This window comes from Musca autumnalis, unplaced genomic scaffold (genome assembly GCF_047663935.1).
Source record: "Musca autumnalis isolate F117 unplaced genomic scaffold, ASM4766393v1 scaffold_3, whole genome shotgun sequence".
NCBI lineage: Eukaryota > Metazoa > Arthropoda > Insecta > Diptera > Muscidae > Musca > Musca autumnalis.
The window spans coordinates 89,240,053-89,259,999 of record NW_027411866.1 but is presented as its reverse complement, the minus strand read 5'-3'; the positions used below and the strand labels follow the sequence as shown (position 1 = coordinate 89,259,999).

Here is a 19,947-nt window from a genome sequence, read left to right as displayed (position 1 = left end):
AGCCAATTCAAATTTTTGATGATGTTATTGATGATTGTTGGTTCCATGTTTGAGTAGAAGGTTAAGCTTGGAGGAAAGCATATTCCTATTAATCTATATCGCTTTCGGGTTACCATCGGGCAACGACATAAAATATGCTCAACAGTCTCCGCTTCCTCCTCATCTAATCTGGGATTCGCGGGGAAGATCATTTCAATCGCGGAAGAGCACACCTAAAGATCTTCTGCGAATCCCCAACAGAAAGTAACTGTGTCCAGGAAGCGAATTCCGAGGAAGAATCGCAGATTAATCATATCGAAGATCTTCAGAAGATTAAAATATAACGAAAACAGTAAAGAAGAATAGAAGGAGGAGATTTTTTTTCATTCTCTTTGGGTTTTGTTTCTTGTTTCTTTTTGTTTCATTTGTTGTTGAGTTTTACCCCTTTTGTTTTCTTTTCTGTTTTGTTATGTTTTTTAATTATTCCTTATGTTGATGCTGGTTAGTTAATACTGTTTCTTCATTCACTTTGTGGTCTTTCTAGTTAAACTTGGCGAAACCTGTAGGCCTATTCTGTAACTTTTTAACAATTTGACTCATTGTTTATTTTACAACAATTTCATTTGTTTGTTTTGTAGTTGTTACAAAAACAAAAGAAATTTTAAGTACAGTACACATTGTCAGTTTTGAATGACGATTTTTTGCAATTATCGATAACTGTCCAACCGTACAGCAACCACAAAATATTGTGTGGTTGCATGATGAATGACACAAATGAACGGCCACACTAGCAAGCACCAACAAAGCTGTCATTCAAAACTGACAATGTGTACCCAGCTTTAACAATTTTCGATCGATAAAAGTTACAGAATAGGCCCACAGGACATGTGTTGTGTTTGTTAATTCTCATAATGTTATATGTGACATTTATATCGAAGTTCTGTATGCCAAAGAATATATGGCGCAAACAAGTGGATGAAGAGATGACAAGGCGCGGTATTCCAGAAAGCGAAGCACTAAACTGAGAGAATTGGAGATCTTTTCTTAGTTCGGTCTATGGAACAAATGTTCCGTAATGGGCCAGCTAAGTAAGTAATTTTAAGAATCTAAGAAAAAGTGCAAACAATCGTCAAATGATCGCCGTTGGGAATCCCAGAAGATTAATCTGGGCGAACAATCTTCCACAATTTGGAGAAATGTTTGCAGGGCCAGCTCAACCTGAAGAAGGAATGTTGATAGTATGTGTGTGGCCTTTAGTATGATTCTTTGTTGTAAATTTGTACACCATTGCAATAATAATTGTTTGAACATATAACCGGAAATTAGTTTTTGGATTCGTGTTATTATGGGTCAGTAAATATTCAGTCTGTGGCAGATTAATTATCCCATAACCATTGTGTGTCAGACTGTGAAGTTTAATAGGATGTAATTGCAGTGCAAAATGAAAAATGTGTATACATATTACATGCATATGTTGTTGTAGCAAAACCAAATTGTAAGTTCGTTTATAATAATTTCAAAGACATAAAGTAATAAAGACCTGACAAAATGCATGCAACAAAAAAAATGTTTACGAAACTTTGTATAGAAACATTACCCTTAACAGGTTGCAGTTAATTCAAAATCGCAACCAAGGCGGCACATTTCATGTAATGGTATCAGAAACGACATTTATGAATTCAAGTATCTATTCAAGAATAATTCCATGTCAATTGGATCGGTAAATTCGGTTAAATACGTAAAAATGTATAAAAGAAAAAAATGTTATATCACCATATCGTAACATAACATTATGTTAAATTCAAAAGCCATTCACTGAAGAATGATAGCAAAAGAAATGTCTTATCTTGTTGTATTTATGTCTTTGATAATTTTCAGTTATTTGCTTAGGGCTGTTCCGTATCCAAACCCAAAAAAGCCATTGTTCATGAATTTTTACAAGAAGTCTACCAAATTTTTTAGAAGATTTTTTTTTCATCGGAAAGTCACACCTTGAGCTACTTTTGGAATTTTTTGTTGAAAGAGATTGCACAGTGTGCTGACAAATTTTGCGTTTTAACTTCACCGATTTTTGTCGGTAACTCAGTTCATCAGTTATAGGTTTGCCATTTCTTACCGCTAGAGGATTTATCTTCATCAAAACCCTTCCAAATAATCTATAACCTAAACATTTCCAATTCTAATTGAAGGTACTTGATGTTCGTACGTGACATAATGTCATTGCTATTCCTGGGCATCTTCGCATTCCAAAATGCAGTCATAGGCCTCAATATATGTTCATAGGTTATAGAAAAATCCTATTTATTATTGAAATTTATGCTTAACAAGTTGTCATTTTCTACTTTGGTATTGTGGCCGATATCTATGTGTCCAAATTCACATTCGTGCGTCGAGAGCTCTTGTCGAAAGACGCCCATGTGGGACAAAATGTCATGGATTGCAGAAAATCTCTACGTAAATTTCCATAATTAACTTTTGTCGCATTTTTAGTCCGTATCAAAAAAGATCGGCGACATGACAAAACGCCCAACGGACATGAGACCCACAATGAATTCTGGGTGTTATGACCGTCCTGACAGCAAAAAGTCGATCAAAAAGCCCATTGGATGTTTTAAGAAAAGGTAATTTAATCATGGCACAATAAAGCAGTATGGAACTGGCTGCTTTTTGTCAGAATTGCTTTAATTACAATAGTACCGACGATTCCCACAAACGTTTTACGGACCGTGATCTGCGAATCTGAACTTTGAATGTTCGCACACTTTATAGAGATGGTGCAGTTGAAGCACTGTCAGATGTACTTGAAGAGTATCTGCCTTAAAGTGAAACCCTTAATCCCGGCAGAAGCTCGCTACGCAAGTGAACTACCTTTTAGTAAATGGGGTTTATGACTACAGTCATAACGTATAAACAGAATTTGGGACATATGACTGCGGTATACACGGCCTTATGAATGTTGGGCCTTATGACAGATCGGCAAAAGATATATTGTGTATGAACGTATATTTGTGTTTTGCAAAACAATTCCTCGTAAAAAAATGTTCGTTATAGAAATGTTCGTTTTAGAGCAGTTGGGCTATATTTCCATATATAGCTGTTTTAAACGATTTATATTTGTCAATTTTCTTTGCCTCAGTTGTCAGTTTGTAGAGTGTGAGACATTACCTCTCAACACCTTCTGCCAAATGCAAATCTTAGAGTTGGTCAATTAACAGCCTGTTTTTGTAAAAATGCTTGCCTCTTACACGAACCGTTCGTACTACAACGTATACGTTCAAATTTTGGTTCTTGTAAAATTTTACGAACCATTTGTCTTTATCTAAAAGTTTTCGTCTATTTCGGAAAAGCTTTTATATTCCAGGGTTTCCGTAATGCTTATTTTGTGAATTTTGCATCTGCATCGATACGTAATATGTGTTGCTTGGTGGCAACCCCGATAAACAGATGACAAACACAAAAGAAGTCAAAAATGTAAACAAATTAGTCAAAAAATTATTCACATATGAAGAATTGGCGATACCTTTTCTTCTGTGCTTCTGTGAAAATTAATAACATGACATTCCCCACCAGTTTTTATGTGTTTTGTGCAATTTAGTATTCAAATCAAAAGCCAGCTGTTGAAAACATTAGCATTAGCTGTACACATCAACTGCTACACAATATGGGCACACACGGCTAAATCAGAAAACGAACGCATATTTATTTTTGTGCATCATTGCTTATTTTGTATTTTACACCTAATGGCTATATTACACCATATTATTTTTAAAATGGATGGTGTCACTTTGGTTATACTAATGTACAGACCAGCTGTTATCATACATGTGACAAACATATGGTGTAATAGAGCCATAAGCTTTTTTTCGCAAATGCATAATCGACAACTACGCGACATATTTAGCACTCGGCTGACCATCAAAATCAACAAAAATCCAAACGAGTGATGGTTTTGTGTTTAGTGTTGCCACCGGGCAAATTAACAAGTAAAAAAGCGTTAAGTTCGGCCGGGCCGAACTTTTCATACCCTCCCCCATAAAATATTCTGAACTAAAAGGAAATAATTAGTTTTCATTCCTGTCCACAACTTTAAGTGCGTACCTAACAATGACAAATAATGTACCTTAAATGTCTTCATTCGGGCTGTTCCTTTATATGGTGCCTATTTTTGGAAGAGCCTATGGTGGAGAAGCTTTGTGACAACTGGAAACCGCAAATGACAAACTACAACTAGTTAAGCGAACAATTGTAGCTAAAACCCTCAAAACACCAAAAATCGGGAGGTACCGTTATATGGGGGCTATATTCAAACATTGACCTATGCTGACAATTTTTGGTGGATAGGTGTGGCGACCACTAATAACTTCAAATGTTTGGTTAAAAATTTTAGGTTAAATCCTCAAAATACCGAAAATCGTGAGGTACCGTTACATGGGGGCTATATACAAACATGGACCTATGTCGATAATTTTTGGTGGAGATATGTGTTAATCACTAACAACTTCAAATGTCAAATTACAGCTAGTTTTGTTAAAATTTTTAGTTAAAAATCACCAAAATATCGAAAATCAGGAGGTACCGTTATATGGGGGCTATATCCATACATGAACCTATGTTGGCAATTTTTTATGGAAAGGTGTGGTGACCACTAAGAACTTCAAATATCAAATTACACCTAGCTCGGTTAAAAATTTTAGGCAAAATTCTCAAAATACCGATAATCTGGAGGTACCGTTATATGGGGGCTATACCATATACCTATTCCAAAACATTTACCTATGTCCACAAGTTTTGTTATATAAGTTTCTTGACACTTAAGAACCCTAAATGTCAAATTATAGCTAATTCGGTCTGGAAATGTAGTTAAAAACATCAACGTTAAAAACCGTTATATGGGGGCTATAACAAAACGTGGACCGATGTAGCCCATCATCGAATTTGACCTGTGGTAATCACTCTAGCATCCACAAAAATGAAAATAGGACGCTGACATTTTGGAAAGATTCGTATTTTGTTCGAGGCAGGTCAGGTTCGATGATGGGCTATATCGGTCTACTTTTTGGTATAGCCCCCATATAACGGTGCCGCCCGATTTCAGGTATTTTTACGTGTTTAGTCACATTTTCAAACCGAATTAGCTATAATTTGATATTTAGGGTTCCTAGTGATCAACAAACTTATATTCCAAAAGATATGGGCATAGGCCCATGTTTTGGTACAGCCCCCATATAACGGTACCTACGGATTTTCGGTATTTTGAAAATTCTACCTATAATTTTTAACCGCATTAGCTGTAATTAGACGTTTAAGGTTCTCAGTGGTCATGAAACTTCTCCACCAAAAGTGGTCAACATAGGCCTCCATATAACGGTACCTACCGATTTTCAGTATTTTGAGAATTTTAGCTACAATTGTTAACCAACTAGCTGTAATTTGACATTTAAGGTTATCAATGGTCATGAAACTTCTCCACCAAAAACCGTCAGCATAGGTCAATGTTTTGGTATATCCCCCATATAACGGTACCTCCCGATTTTCGGTATTTTGAGAATTTTTTGACAGTTGTCACAAAACATCTCCTCCAACATAGGTCCACACTTTGAATTATCCTCATATAAGGTTGCCAGCAGAGTGAAGACATTTCTATATGCATTTTTACCTTATTTAGATATCAGTGGTCACAGAATATCTCGGCCTCCAATTGTGGACAGGATAGAAAATAATTATTCCGTTTTAGTTCAGAATGTTTTATGGTGAAGGATATAAAAAGTTAGGCCCGGCCGAACTTAACACTTTTTTACTTATTAATATTAGTTTTTATTAATTTCTTATTGGAGCAGGGATGATGTTTTGCAAATGAAAAATGAAAGCCCACGGGATTCCCACACAACCACCAAATTATGCAACCGGTTATGCTATTAGTTACCAATCGGGGAGTTCGGATGTCGGAGTGGTTTCTCTGCCAACGCTACGAACCTAATGCCATATTGTAATTACGCGACTCTGTTCGGCTGTTCTTTTTCATTCTTAAAACCTTTTTCGACTTTTCAGAGAAATTAATAAAAATTAATATTTAACTTTATTAAAAGGTTTTATTTAGCTCACCCCGTTTGTTTTATTTATTCTTGGGTCAAATTTTGTAATTCAAATTTCACCCTCTTCCTGTCAACCGATTAATCTGAAATTTTGTATACACTTTGGATTTTGGTGACAATACAATTATGTTTATTCATTATAAATTCAAGATGGCGGCCGCTACAAAATGGCGGATAACGTAGGTTTTATCAATCCCATCAATATGGGTATCAAATGAAAGGGCTCAACAAGCAGAATACAAAATACTATAAAAAATTGAAATCCAAGATGGCGGCCGCTACAAAATGGCGGATAACGTAGGTTTTATCAATCCCATCAATATGGCTATCAAATGAAAGGGCTCAACAAGCAGAATACAAAATACTATAAAAAATTGAAATCCAAGATGGCGGCCGCTATAAAATGGCGGATAACGTAGGTTTTATCAATCCCATCAATATGGGTATCAAATGAAAGGGCTCAACAAGCAGAATACAATATACTATAAAAAATTGAAATCCAAGATGGCGGCCGCTACAAAATGGCGGATAACGTAGGTTGTATCAATCCCATCAATATGAGTATCAAATGAAAGGGCTCAACAAGCAGAATACAATATACTATAAAAAATTGAAATCCAAGATGGCGGCCGCTACAAAATGGCGGTTAACGTAGGTTTTATCAATCCCATCAATATGGGTATCAAATGAAAGGGCTCAACAAGCAGAATACAATATACTATAGAAAATTGAAATCCAAGATGGCGGCCGCTACAAAATGGCGGATAACGTAGGCTTTATCAATCCCATCAATATGGGTATCAAATGAAAGTGCTCAACCAGTAGAATACAATGTACTATATAAAATTAAAATCCAAGATGGCGGCCTCTACAAAATGGCGGATAACTTAGGTTTTATCAATCCCATCAACATGGGTATCAAATGAAAGGTCTCAACAAGTAGAATACAATTTACTATGCAAAATTGAAATCTAAGATGGCCGCCGCTACCAAATGGCTGACAACAATTTTTTATCAATCCCTCCAATATGGGTATCAAATAAAAGGGCTTGACAAGAAGAATACAGTGCACTATACAGTACATCTTATACACCCGAAAGCCATACAGTTTCTAGCTAAGTACAATTACGGGACAGCTGAAAGAAGAATGTTGCCTTTAATACTATCATGGGCTTCTACAATACATAAAATGCAGGTCAGCACTGTGGATCACGCAGTCGTATACTTAGGTGCGAAACTGTTTGAAGAAGGTCAAGCCTACGTGGCTCTTAGTAGAGTAAGATCTTTGCAGGGACTACGTATAGAGGAGTTGGACTGCAATAAACTAACGGGCAAGAAACCTTGCAATAATGAAGCACTAAATGAATTAAACAGAATGCGAAATAAAAACTAAAAACTAGAAAATAAAAATAGGTAAAAAAACTTTTTAATTTAAACGGTTTTATGTTAAACATACATTGCAATGTTTAAGATAAATGTACTAAAAACCAAAAAATAATAAAATAGATACAGTCGTGGGAATTATAAACATATGCATAGACTAGACTAAAATAAAACCGTGAGGCACGTCAATTGTCTACAAATTATCGACTTAATGTGCGATAGAAGAATCGTTTAATTCGTCGTTAGGCAGTTGGCCCGCAGACGCTGAGGAAATTACTTACTATTTTCTTGCTCATGGAAATTCCAATAGTTATACACTCCATGTAAATAAAAGTGATGTTTCAACAGTTTATCGTTGGACATTCACACTGCTGCCTGGCGAGGAAGCGTTTCACTGCTCGTAATTTGTCTTTAATCGACAAAGTACTACTCGCTCACCACTATGAAACCTTAAAACTCGCTTATAATCGAGCTTGCTAGCTTGTTTCCACATTCTAGCCCTACTTATCACACGTCCAACGTTGTCGGTTGAACAACTGCCTAATTATAGTGTAACATTACAAAACAAACATTTTAATCAACGATTGTAGACAATTGACGTGCCCCACGGTTTTATTTTAGTCTAGTCTATGCATATGTTTATAATTCCCACGACTGTATCTATTTTATTATTTTTTGGTTTTTAGTACATTTATCTTAAACATTGCAATGTATGTTTAACATAAAACCGTTTAAATTAAAAAGTTTTTTTACCTATTTTTATTTTTAAGATAAAACTACATATTTATCTCAACATACATATGAAAATAATGAAATGTTTGAAAGAATTTGTTTAAAGTCGAGTTATTCTCCAGGAACTTTATACTTTATATACCCTCAGCATTAATGCTAACGAGGGCATATACACTTTCATACGGGCAAAATGTGCCTCGTCGAAAAAATGGTTTAAGACTCCAAGTAGGTTTGGAGGAAATTCCTTTCAGACAATTTGAAGTTGATTTATCACTGTCCGTCCGTCTGTCTATCTGGCTGGAGCGCACGAAAACTTTCGAACGGAGCAACGGATTCGGTTCAAAATTTGGCTTTCCTAATATTTTGTCCAAACTTTGTTTAAGTTCGAAGATGGGTTATATCTGTCCACTCCTTCCGGTACCTTCCGCACAAAAGTTCGAAAATGTTCGGAAAATTTGTGTGCACGATAACTCTTGAAGGGAGTAATCGATTTAACCCATACTTTGCACATCGTGAAATTTCTACCAGACTTAGAGGAGGTTCAAATACGAATTCAATCGGTCGACTTCTTCGGGTACCTCCACACAAAAGTTCGGAAAAGTTTAGTTTAGGACCTGCTCTCGAATCGCTTTGATTTTTGTTGTAACAACTCGTATTCACCGCCATACTTCCTAAGCAAATATCCTGAAAAGTGCAATAAAACCACCTATGACACCGTGTTTAGTGGTTGAGCGGATCTGCAAACTCGGTTCTAAATTTGGCCTTCGTAATATTTTGTAAAAACTTAGTAAAAGTTCGAAGATAAACCATATCGGTCCACACCTTCACGTACATCCCCCACAAAAGTTCAATATTCGGGAAATTTGTGTGCACGATAACTCTTGGAATGACCGAGTTGGTCCTTACTTTACGCATCCTAATACATCTGCCATATGTATGTCAGGTTTAAATATGGACTATATTTTCCCACTCATTCGGGTACCTCCCACACAAAATTTTGGATAAATTCACTTTAAGACCTGTTCTCGAATCACTTTGTGTTGAAGTAACTTGCATTCGCTGCCTCAAATATGACGGTAAATGCTTTTTCAGGGGCATGTTCATACTTCTTAAGAAAACAGCTCAAAAGGTGTCGAAACTTAGATTCAGTTCTCTAATAATTCTCCTAATAGTTAGTCCGAATTTAGTTTAAGTTCTTATATGGCCGATATTGATGTTCTCTTTATGTTATCTCCCCCACAAAAGTTCAAAAACTGAAAGTTTTAATTCACATAGACTGAAGGTATATAACTGTCGCAAAGCCGACTGATACTTTTTTACTTGTTTGAATAAACAACTATCAAAAATATAATAGCTACGTCGCACAGTGGTGCTTCCTTGTAAACGTGGACAAAAATAAAAGGAGTTGAGCTAGGATGATAAATTTTTGTACAAGTACTTATGAGGGCATAGGAATGAAAAATACCAACTTTGGTCCATATCGGTTCAGATTTGGATATAGCCCCTATATATACATATATATCTTTCCCCGATTTTGGAATAAATTGGTCAATTTAAATTGCGTATCGTTCAAATTTAATATGCGATGTTTTCTTAGGTCATTGATCAGTTTTATCGACTTTAACAAAAATCGGTTCAGATTTTGATATAGTCCTTAAACATCCTTTTCCGATTTTGCTATAACTCAGTCAATTTTTTAATAGCCTTCAAATTTATAATGCGATATTTTCTAAGGTCCCTGTTCAATTTTACAGATTTAAACAAAAATTTGTTCAGATTTGGTAATTTGTATATAACGGTACTTTTGTTTTTAATATTCCTTCTTAAAAAAACTGCCTAGAGTTGCCACATAGTTCGTTTGAATTTGAAATAAATTTAATGAAACTGTAGTCATGGTTATATTAACGGGTTTCTATTTCGATTTATTTGACGTGAAATGTCCGAAAACATATCAGAATAGTGGTAATTATCGGCAAAATTATTTCAGATTCGAGCGTTTTTAAGTTTTTTTTTCGACAACGTATTAATAAAATAACAGGAGGCAGTCAAATAAAGTGAATTGGTAAACTCAGGCAAAATCAGGAAACTTTTTATTCTTCGTACGCACTATTTATGAAAATGTTGTTGCGTGTCAAAGAATCGGATTTTGTCGGACGTGATTTTTGCATAATTTTATTCGAAAGGGATGTCTGTTTCATGTACAAAATGGACGAAGCTGCAATTTGCTACAATTTTTAGATACACTCCATGAAAGAAGCGAAATTCGTGAGTAATGCATAACATCATATTGCTTCAATCAACATAACTGTATTTTATGTATAAACATTTTATGTAAACTTTTTTGCTGACAAAACGGAAGTCTATTTACTCTTTTATTCCCAATTCAAAAGTTTTAATATTTCTAATAACTGCTTAAATACAGTTCCTTGAACATGTGGTCTTTTTTATATAAATTGCAATGTCAGCTACCTACGAATAATTGTCTATGTTTGAGGAGCTATATCTTTATGGTAACACCATATATCGACAAAATTCTTTCACGATTGTCCTACTTGAAGTGTTCTCAATAAAATAAAATCATAAAATTATAAAAAATCGACAACACATTTTTCGATTTTTGTCCACTGGGGCACCATCGTGCGTCGCATCAATAACTCACAATTAGCATAAGTCGACTTAAAATTTTTTGTAATTGTTTTGGTTGCTGTAGCAGATTTTCCCAAAATCATTGATAAATATAATACAAATGTCCAAAGTAAAATTTTGAATTTAAATTGTTCTTACTACATGGAGTAAGATAATGAATCTGTTAGTATATTTCGGTTAAATCCTTTTTCTCCTAGTAGTTTCTAAAACACCCAGCAACAAAATATCCCAGTATACATAAACTTAGTTGATTATTTTAGTAAATCAATAGAAATAACACACATCAGGCTAAAGATAATGTAGAATAATATAAATTGGATACAATGGTTGTAATGTATTACAATTCAAAATTTCCTACTATTATTTTCATTTCATCAAATATTTTATTTGATATAATATTTATATAATATTTCGTTTCTAAATATGATTTGGAACTCAAATTAATGTTTGTACTAGGGTTTTCGATAAAGACCCCTGAAGAAGTTAGAATCAAAACAACGAAACGTAGAGTACAAATGAAATAAATTAGTTTTATTTATCTCATAAACATCTGACCGAAACAGCCCGGTATACAAATATACACATCAAAGCAATAACTTTTTAGTTTTGCTGGGTAAGTACGTATGTGGATTTATGAGGAGTCTCATATATAATTTTTTTTTCTGTTTATGTTTTCATTTGCATTTGTTTTCTAGCGTTGATGATGGGCGGATGAGTTTGAAAACATTTCCTCTTCATAACAACACCAGATAAATCCTTACAAGCAAGAGTTGTGGTACTAAGCAGAGAATGTACCAACAACAGATTGATGTCATTAATTTCAATTTCAACGCTTGTGTGTGATATATGAAACTCCACCAAATTGCTGTTTTCCGGAGAAAATAACAGGAACAATAAAAATACTACTTGGATATGGAAAGCAAATGTTGAACTATACTTGATTGTATTTTAAGCTATTATGGAAAATGGGTTAAAATAAATGTTGTCCAAAAAGTATTGAATTTCAGAGTCGGCGAAAACAAAGGTAGTTTTGTGCTCAAAATTCTGTACTTCTACATATGCGTATGAATATGTGTACATTTTTATGTCAAAAAACTTAATGATTGAATATAGTCAGTCATTTAGGCTTACACTTCAATATTAACATCTGACCTTTTCTTCTGAAATTTAAGCACTTGAGCATTGCATATGTATCTCTACCACTGGAAAACTGCCTATCGATAATACGAGAGTAAGCTAAGCAAGCACTAAAATTTAGCTGGGTGGATGGGTTCTCTATGTCCATGGAATTTTTTGTCACCACTGATTTCTAAAATATTCATGAAGTAAATATATTAAAATAAGGTCATAATATTTGAAGGTGTGGATTTAGACAGGTGTGGCTAAAGACATAACATATTTTGAAATACATATATTTGGGCAATTCCCATTAAAATGAATTCACCAATTATACTAATTCTTGTTAGTTAGAATATTGGTTTGTTTGTATAGGTTTGTTTATAAGCATTTAGTACCTAAAATACTTAATTATGTTTGTTAGGGCTAATCGTCCGGCCTAGTGGTTTCTCGGATTTTGAATAAAGTACACTCGGTTCCAAAACAAAGAGGTTTATTGACAAATGTACTTATATTAAAATTCCTATAGAACAAAAAAACAAATACTTAGAATCTGACATAAAATTACACAAAATTAAAACATACTTTATGGTATAGAGACCACTAGCTTCTTAACACAAAAATTGAACTTTGATCACCACGCTATTTTCAAACAAAATGATTTTTAAAATGAAATGGCGAATTATTGAGATGCTTTTTGACATTTAAGAACTTCGTTAACTTAATTTTAGTAATAGATTAAATTTAGTACATAATTAAAATGTTGCCAGATTAACTAATCTTTTGATGATTTTGGTAGTGGCGACAACATTCCCCCCTCAGTATGGCGAGAACATTTTTCGACGGCAGACTCTTCTCTTGAAGCAACTTCCAAAACTGCTAACTTAGCCACAGGTCTCTCGAGAATTCCAGTTTGCGTCAGCACTCTGGCACTTCTTACTTGTCCGTCCCTTGCCAATCTGGTTTCAAGGACTCTTCCTCGCAGCCACACATTTCGCGGTAATGAAGGATCGACAATTATTACTAAATCCCCCTGACTTATAGGTTTTGATTTCTCAAACCATTTGGTTCTGCAAGTCAATGATGGCAAATACTCAGCCACCCACTTCTTCCAAAATATGTTCGCATATTGTTGTGAAATGAGCCAGCTTTGTTTCAATATTATACCGCTGTCTTCACATTTTGTCATTGGCTTTAACCCGCTAGAACTTCCTAAGAGGAAATGGTTAGGAGTTAAAGCTTCTTCCGTATCCTCATCTAGAGGCACGTATGCTAAGGGCCTCGAATTTATGATATTTTCAACTTCTAGTAACATTCCGACTAGAAGCTCATCGCTTGGAGACCTCGAAGGCATAATATTATAGAGTATTGTTTTGATTGAGCGAACCAAACGCTCCCATGCACCTCCCATGTGGGGTGAGGCTGGAGGATTGAAAATCCATTTTGTATTTGTTGATGTAAACTTTCGTATCAGTTCGTTTTTGTCTACATCTTCCAAAGCTTCGCGCAACTCCCTCTCTGATCCCACAAAATTTGTTCCATTGTCGCTGTAAAATTCCCGAGGTATTCCTCGTCGAGCCATAAAATTCCTTATGGCTAGGATGCATGAACTGGTTGTTAATGAGTGTGCTATTTCGATATGCACAGCTCTAATAGTTAAGCAGGTAAAAATACAACCGTACCTCTTCTCCTTATGACGGTTCACCGTAACCATAATCGGCCCAAAAATGTCAACTCCTGTAAAAGTAAAAGGGGACATGTTTGTAGCAAGACGGGCTCGAGGGAGTTTGGCCATTTGTGGAGCAATTGGAGACGCCTTTTTTATTTTACATAGCTGACATGATCTTACAATAGACTTGAAGGTTGTACGTAAACGTGAAATGGAAAACTTTTGCCTTATTTCGTTAACAGCAGTTTCGTGGCAACTGTGGTGGTATTTTTCGTGATAATGCATCATAATTAAGTACGAAATTCTACTCTTTCTTGGTAAGATTATGGGTCGCTTTTGATCTCGTTCTACGTCGGCATTGTCTATTCGGCCGAGTACACGAAGAATTCCTTTTTCTAAATATGGCGTTTTAATAAAGATCTCACTAGTTTTTGGAATAGGCACTTCAGATTGAATGCACGAAATTTCCATCATATACCCCTCTTGCTGAGCTTGTTTGTATAACAGCTCCTCTGCTTCCCTTAACTCTTCCTGAGTAAATTCATCATTCTTCGAAAACTTTTGTCGGCAACGACTGATAAAACGTAAAACGAAGGCTGTTGTTCGCAATAACCGGCTCCATTTAGAAAACCTATTCACGTCAATCAACGGTTCAAATTTCCTAACCATAAATAGTTTGTGCACGGTTTCTTCCGTTGACTCTGGAATTAATTCAGTTTTAGGCCACTCATGTTCTTTTTTCAAAAGGAAATCAGGTCCTTGGAGCCACCTACATGTGTTGTCAATAGCAGGTGTTTTTGCTCCTTTGGTGGCATCATCAGCGACGTTAAGTCTGCTAGGAATATATCTCCAGTCTTCAATAGAAGAAAGATCTAGAATCTTAGTGATACGAAAGGCCACAAATTGGTGGTATTTTCGATGATCCGAATTGATCCAACTTAAAACGGTTTTCGAATCAGACCAATAAAATTTCTTTGAGATGTTTATACTATGGTTTTCGCAAATGTATTTTGCAAATCGTGCTCCTATCAGGGCACCCATTAACTCGAGGCGTGGTATTGATGTTATTTTCATTGGTGCGACTCTGCTTTTGGACCCAATGAGGGAGCATATAACTTTATTGTCATTTTCGAATCTAAAATAACACACAGCAGCATATCCATCTTTGCTCGCGTCCACAAAAGTATGAAGTTGAACATTTAACCCCTCATAATTCTTTAAATGCCGTAAATAACATCTTGGAATTTCTATATTCTGGATGTTAGGCAAAGCTTGTACCCAGAGCCGCCATTTTTTATGTAGTTCGTAAGGAATTTGCTCATCCCAACTTATTTTTGAACGCCACACATCCTGCATAAGTATCTTAACGTACATTATGATATGCCCTATTAATCCAAGAGGGTCATAAATCGACATAACCAAACGCAATATCTCCCTTTTAGTTGGTATTCTGTCTGACGATAACGCATCACCTTCCATCAACCACTTTGCAATTTTGAAAGTTATATAATCTTTTTTGTGATCCCAGAAGACTCCTAAAACTTTTTCGACAGAATTTTCCTCCTTAGAATTCAAACATTTTATTTCATCAGATTGGCTTATGTTTGGGACTGCTTCCATCACTGAAGCACTATTGGAAACCCAATTACGCATATGAAATCCACCCTTGTGGTGAATAAATGAAATATCTGATACAAGTTTTATGGCCTGATCTACTGTGTTCACAGAATCAAGGAGATCGTCAACGTAATGATTTTCTGTTATTGATCTAACTGCATCTGGAAAATGCTCTTTGTATTTGTCAGCGTTTATATTTTTGATGTACTGCGAGATACTAGGAGCGCAAGTCGCCCCAAAAATCATTACGTCCATGACATACACCTCAGGATCTTTCGATTGGATACCATCACGCCATAAAAATCGTTGTACGTCGCAATCTTCCGGTCTTATGAAAATCTGATGGAACATCTCCTCGATGTCTCCACAAATAGCAACGAATTTTTGGCGGAATTTAAAAAGAATTGATGGCAAAGGTACTAATAGGTCAGGGCCTTTGAGAATAAAAGAATTTAAAGACACGCCACACGATTTTGAAGCTGCATCCCAAACCACCCGAGATTTTCCTGGTTTATTTCTGTTAAATACAGCAAATATTGGGAGGTACCAAACCTTCCCATCAACACGATTAACTTCACTAGCATTTAATTTTCTGATATAGCCTTTAGACAAATATTTTGAGATGGTACTTTCAAAAATTCCCTTAAGTTCCGAATTGTCCAGTAATTTTCTTTCTAAACAATGTAGCCTCTTTAAAGCCATTTGGTAACTATCAGGCAATTGAGTGGAATCAGTCCTCCACAATAGTGGAACTTCATAATGACAATTTTCTTTTTGTTTTGTGTACATTTTTAGCAAATCGAGGGCTCTTTTCTCATCTTCAGCTATAATTGGATCTTTTACACTGATGCCAATACTTTCTAATTCGTAAAAATACTTAATCAATTCTTCCAGCCTATTGTCATACACCGAAGAACAATCACAAGTATGAAAATTAAAATGCTTACTTGAGTCTGTGGCATCTACAATTCCGTAGACTATCCATCCAAGTTTTGTGTACACAGCTACAGGTTCTGATGGGCGACCTTCTCTTATTTTGCTCGATATGCCTACGTCGAAGTGGTTTAATCCAATGAGTATTTTTGGTGCCACATTTTGATAACTTTCCACTGGTAAATTGCGAAGGTGGGGATACTTCTGGCATAACTTCTTATAATCCAAAGACTGAACTGGCAAATTGATAGAAGTCACGGTACATACAGTTAAATTGACTGGTTCCTTCTCGCCACCTGAAATGCTTATATTTAATTTCTGTGACTTTCTTTCGTTGCGTTCTATACCACCCGTCCAACGTAAACACAAAGGGTTTTGGATGCCTTCCATTTCTAATTGTTGTCGCAATGATTCATCCATTAAACTAATTGATGAGCCTTCATCAAGAAAGGCAAACGTTTTTATTATTTTATTTTTTCCGTACACTTTAATCGGCACAATTTTAAATAAAATTTCGCTCACATCGGTATTGTGTGAATTTATTACTTCTGTACTGTCCACGTTGTTTACATTTGTTTTTGACGTTTCTTCATTATATCGATGTAATGAGGGATGGTGAAAATATTCGCAGTCATCAACTCCACACTTCTTTCTACGTTTGCACTCATCTCTATGTTTACAAAGGCAAAATTTGCAGAGATTATTTTTTCTCACCACATTCCATTTCTCCCCACGTTCTAGTGAGAGATATTTATTGCAAGTAGCAAGAGATCTACATGTGTTGTTGTTACACACAATGCAATTGTGGTACTCTTTCGGAGTGTGAACAAAAATGCTCTTACTTGTTTTGGGTTTATCATATTCGCTCTTATTAGTTGAGTACTCAACTGCTATACTGCTGGCTGTGACGCCAATATCAAAGATCCACTTGTCAAATTCGTACAAATTTGGTTTTATGTTGTTGTTCATCATATGACTTTTTTCATTTGCCCATTTCATTTGATACGATGGCGGTAACTTTTGCAACAGTTCTTGAAGAAGGGAAGAATTGTTGATTTCGTCAACAAGGTTGCTTGCTAGAATGGTGGCAACTAAACTCCGCACGTGCACGGCAAATAAGGTAAGAGTTTGGAGATTGTTTTTATGAACTTTTGGCGCTGATTTAATCTTTGTTTTTATTGAATTTATTATTTTTTCAGGCTGTCCAAATAGCATGTGTAAAATTTGCATAACAGCTGGTACGTTTTCTGGGTGAACCAACATTTGTTGTACGCTTTTCAAAGCATCGCCTTTTAAAGCTCTTTGAAGGCGAACAAGATTTTCGGCATTGTTAAAAGCACAAGCGGTTGTGGACCATTCAAAGTTGGAGTAAAATACAGGCCAGTCTTCGGGGTTTCCAGTGAAGATGGGTAGTTCCTTCGGGATAGATTGTCTGGCGTGTACCTGACTTGAATTTAGTATTCCCGATTCATGAGAATCGTCGTGAGGTAAAGCTGGGTAACGTGTAGAAGACATATTGGGCTCTGTGTTGGATGCTGATCGTAATGGTTCTTGCTGGTTGTTGTAAGAATGGCTACTATAATTTTGTGAATTGGTCAATTTTGATTGATGCGTATTTCGCTTTGAAACTACATTAGTCATCCTTCCTAATCGGGAAGACGAAAGAGGTAAGCTAGAGTTTGGCATATTACCGATCGATCGCTGCATTCCATGACTATTCCCACTATTGGTGGGCCCTTCCGCACGACAATTTGGTACTGCGGCAGACATAGAATTCTTGGCAGATTTAAAGATCACTGGTGGTACGCTGGATGGTTCTTCATCAATATGATAACACATTCTAGTTGTATTGTTGTTATTTGTAGAGCTTTCATAAATAGTTCTTGAAGTTACATTAAAAGATCCGTCGGGTAAGCAATTGGCTTGCCGATTGTTTGAATTTGTTTTATTCTGTGAATTGACATGTTGGGATTCTTGGTTGATTTCTTGCATTGAATAATTTGGCGGTTGGTTTTCTGGTTCTGACAAATTTAATGTTGAAACTTGTTGGTGAAGCGGTAGGGGTTCTGGTAAGCTACGTGGCTGAACAGCAGTTGGTTTATTTTGGGTTTGACGTTGTAGAGATGTTGGGGAAAAAGGGACATCGTTTAGCCATTTTAAAATAGATTCAGATGTTTTGGAGGATGTTTCAGAAATAACTTCAGCTTCATCAAGAAGTTTATATTTTTGGGATACATACGCCATATTAATGTTGCGTTCCTCTTCGATCCGCTGAAGCTGTAGTTGAATCCTTCTGGATTGAGATGTATTTGAGGAGTTAGAACGTCGACTGCAAATGCTATGTTGCGGCGAATGGGCTCTGTTTGCAACACAACTTTGGCATGTATATTCAGTTGCTGTTGGATTAGCAACACATGTCATGTGAAAAACTTTGTGACAACTAATGCATGATGTCATATTTTCGTCAGGGGGATTAGAACAAATGTTACATGTTTGTTCTTCACCTTCACTTTGTCGATCACTATATGTTGTGTGTGACTGCATTTTGTACTTACTGCGATAGGCAGGGATATTTGTAGCGCTTTTAGGTGTCCAAAGAAGTGCTCATAAAGAATTTTAAAAATGTTAGGGCTAATCGTCCGGCCTAGTGGTTTCTCGGATTTTGAATAAAGTACACTCGGTTCCAAAACAAAGAGGTTTATTGACAAATGTACTTATATTAAAATTCCTATAGAACAAAAAAACAAATACTTAGAATCTGACATAAAATTACACAAAATTAAAACATACTTTATGGTATAGAGACCACTAGCTTCTTAACACAAAAATTGAACTTTGATCACCACGCTATTTTCAAACAAAATGATTTTTAAAATGAAATGGCGAATTATTGAGATGCTTTTTGACATTTAAGAACTTCGTTAACTTAATTTTAGTAATAGATTAAATTTAGTACATAATTAAAATGTTGCCAGATTAACTAATCTTTTGATGATTTTGGTAGTGGCGACAACAATGTTATTCTCTCTTGAGCACAAAAGTGGGGGCGGCGCACAGTGTTGCCGCGTGGACAAAAATCAAAAAATGTGATGTTAACTTTTATATATGCTTATGTTTTTTCTTACAGTAAACACATCCGATACAACGAATCTGAACGAATTTTGTCGATATGTGCATCCATAATGAAGTCATGGCTCTTTAAATATGAAAAATATTTCCCAGATAATCTAAAGCGATAATCATATCAAAATTAGACGACATTTAAAATAACATTTTCTAAAAAGTTTGTTGATAATATTAAAACTTTTGGATGGCGATTTTATGGGTGGGCTATAAATAAAAAATTTTAGTACAAAAAGTTGACATCAACTGCACATGGGCAAAGTGCCGTTATCAAAAACTAAAAATTTAAATTTGATAAAAAAAAGAATAAATTCTTAACATTTCGTAGAGTATATCTTTTGATTGCCACCTTGGCTCTTGATTTTCGTTAATTGGACATCCCTTCCGAAGCGAAATGTGTAAAAACATTCTGCCCATCCCTGCAACCTTCTGAGATATATTGGTTCAGATTTTATATAGCCCCCATATATATCTTTTCCCGATTTTGCTATAACTTGGTCAATTTTGATCGAATAGCCTTCAAATTTAATATGTAATATTTTCTTAAGCCCCTGATTAGCTCAAAGATTTTCACAAAATTCTGTTAAGATTTGGATCAAAATTGACCGATTTATAAAAAAATCGGGGAAAGATATATATGGGCGCTATATCCAAATC

At 35.5% G+C, this 19,947-nt stretch overlaps 1 pseudogene; it reads right to left on the bottom strand.

The window, feature by feature from the left end:
- Window positions 1–18,411, bottom strand: part of LOC141398248 (uncharacterized) — a 204,637-nt pseudogene extending 186,226 nt beyond the window's left edge.
- Between the last annotated feature and the right edge of the window lie 1,536 nt (window positions 18,412–19,947).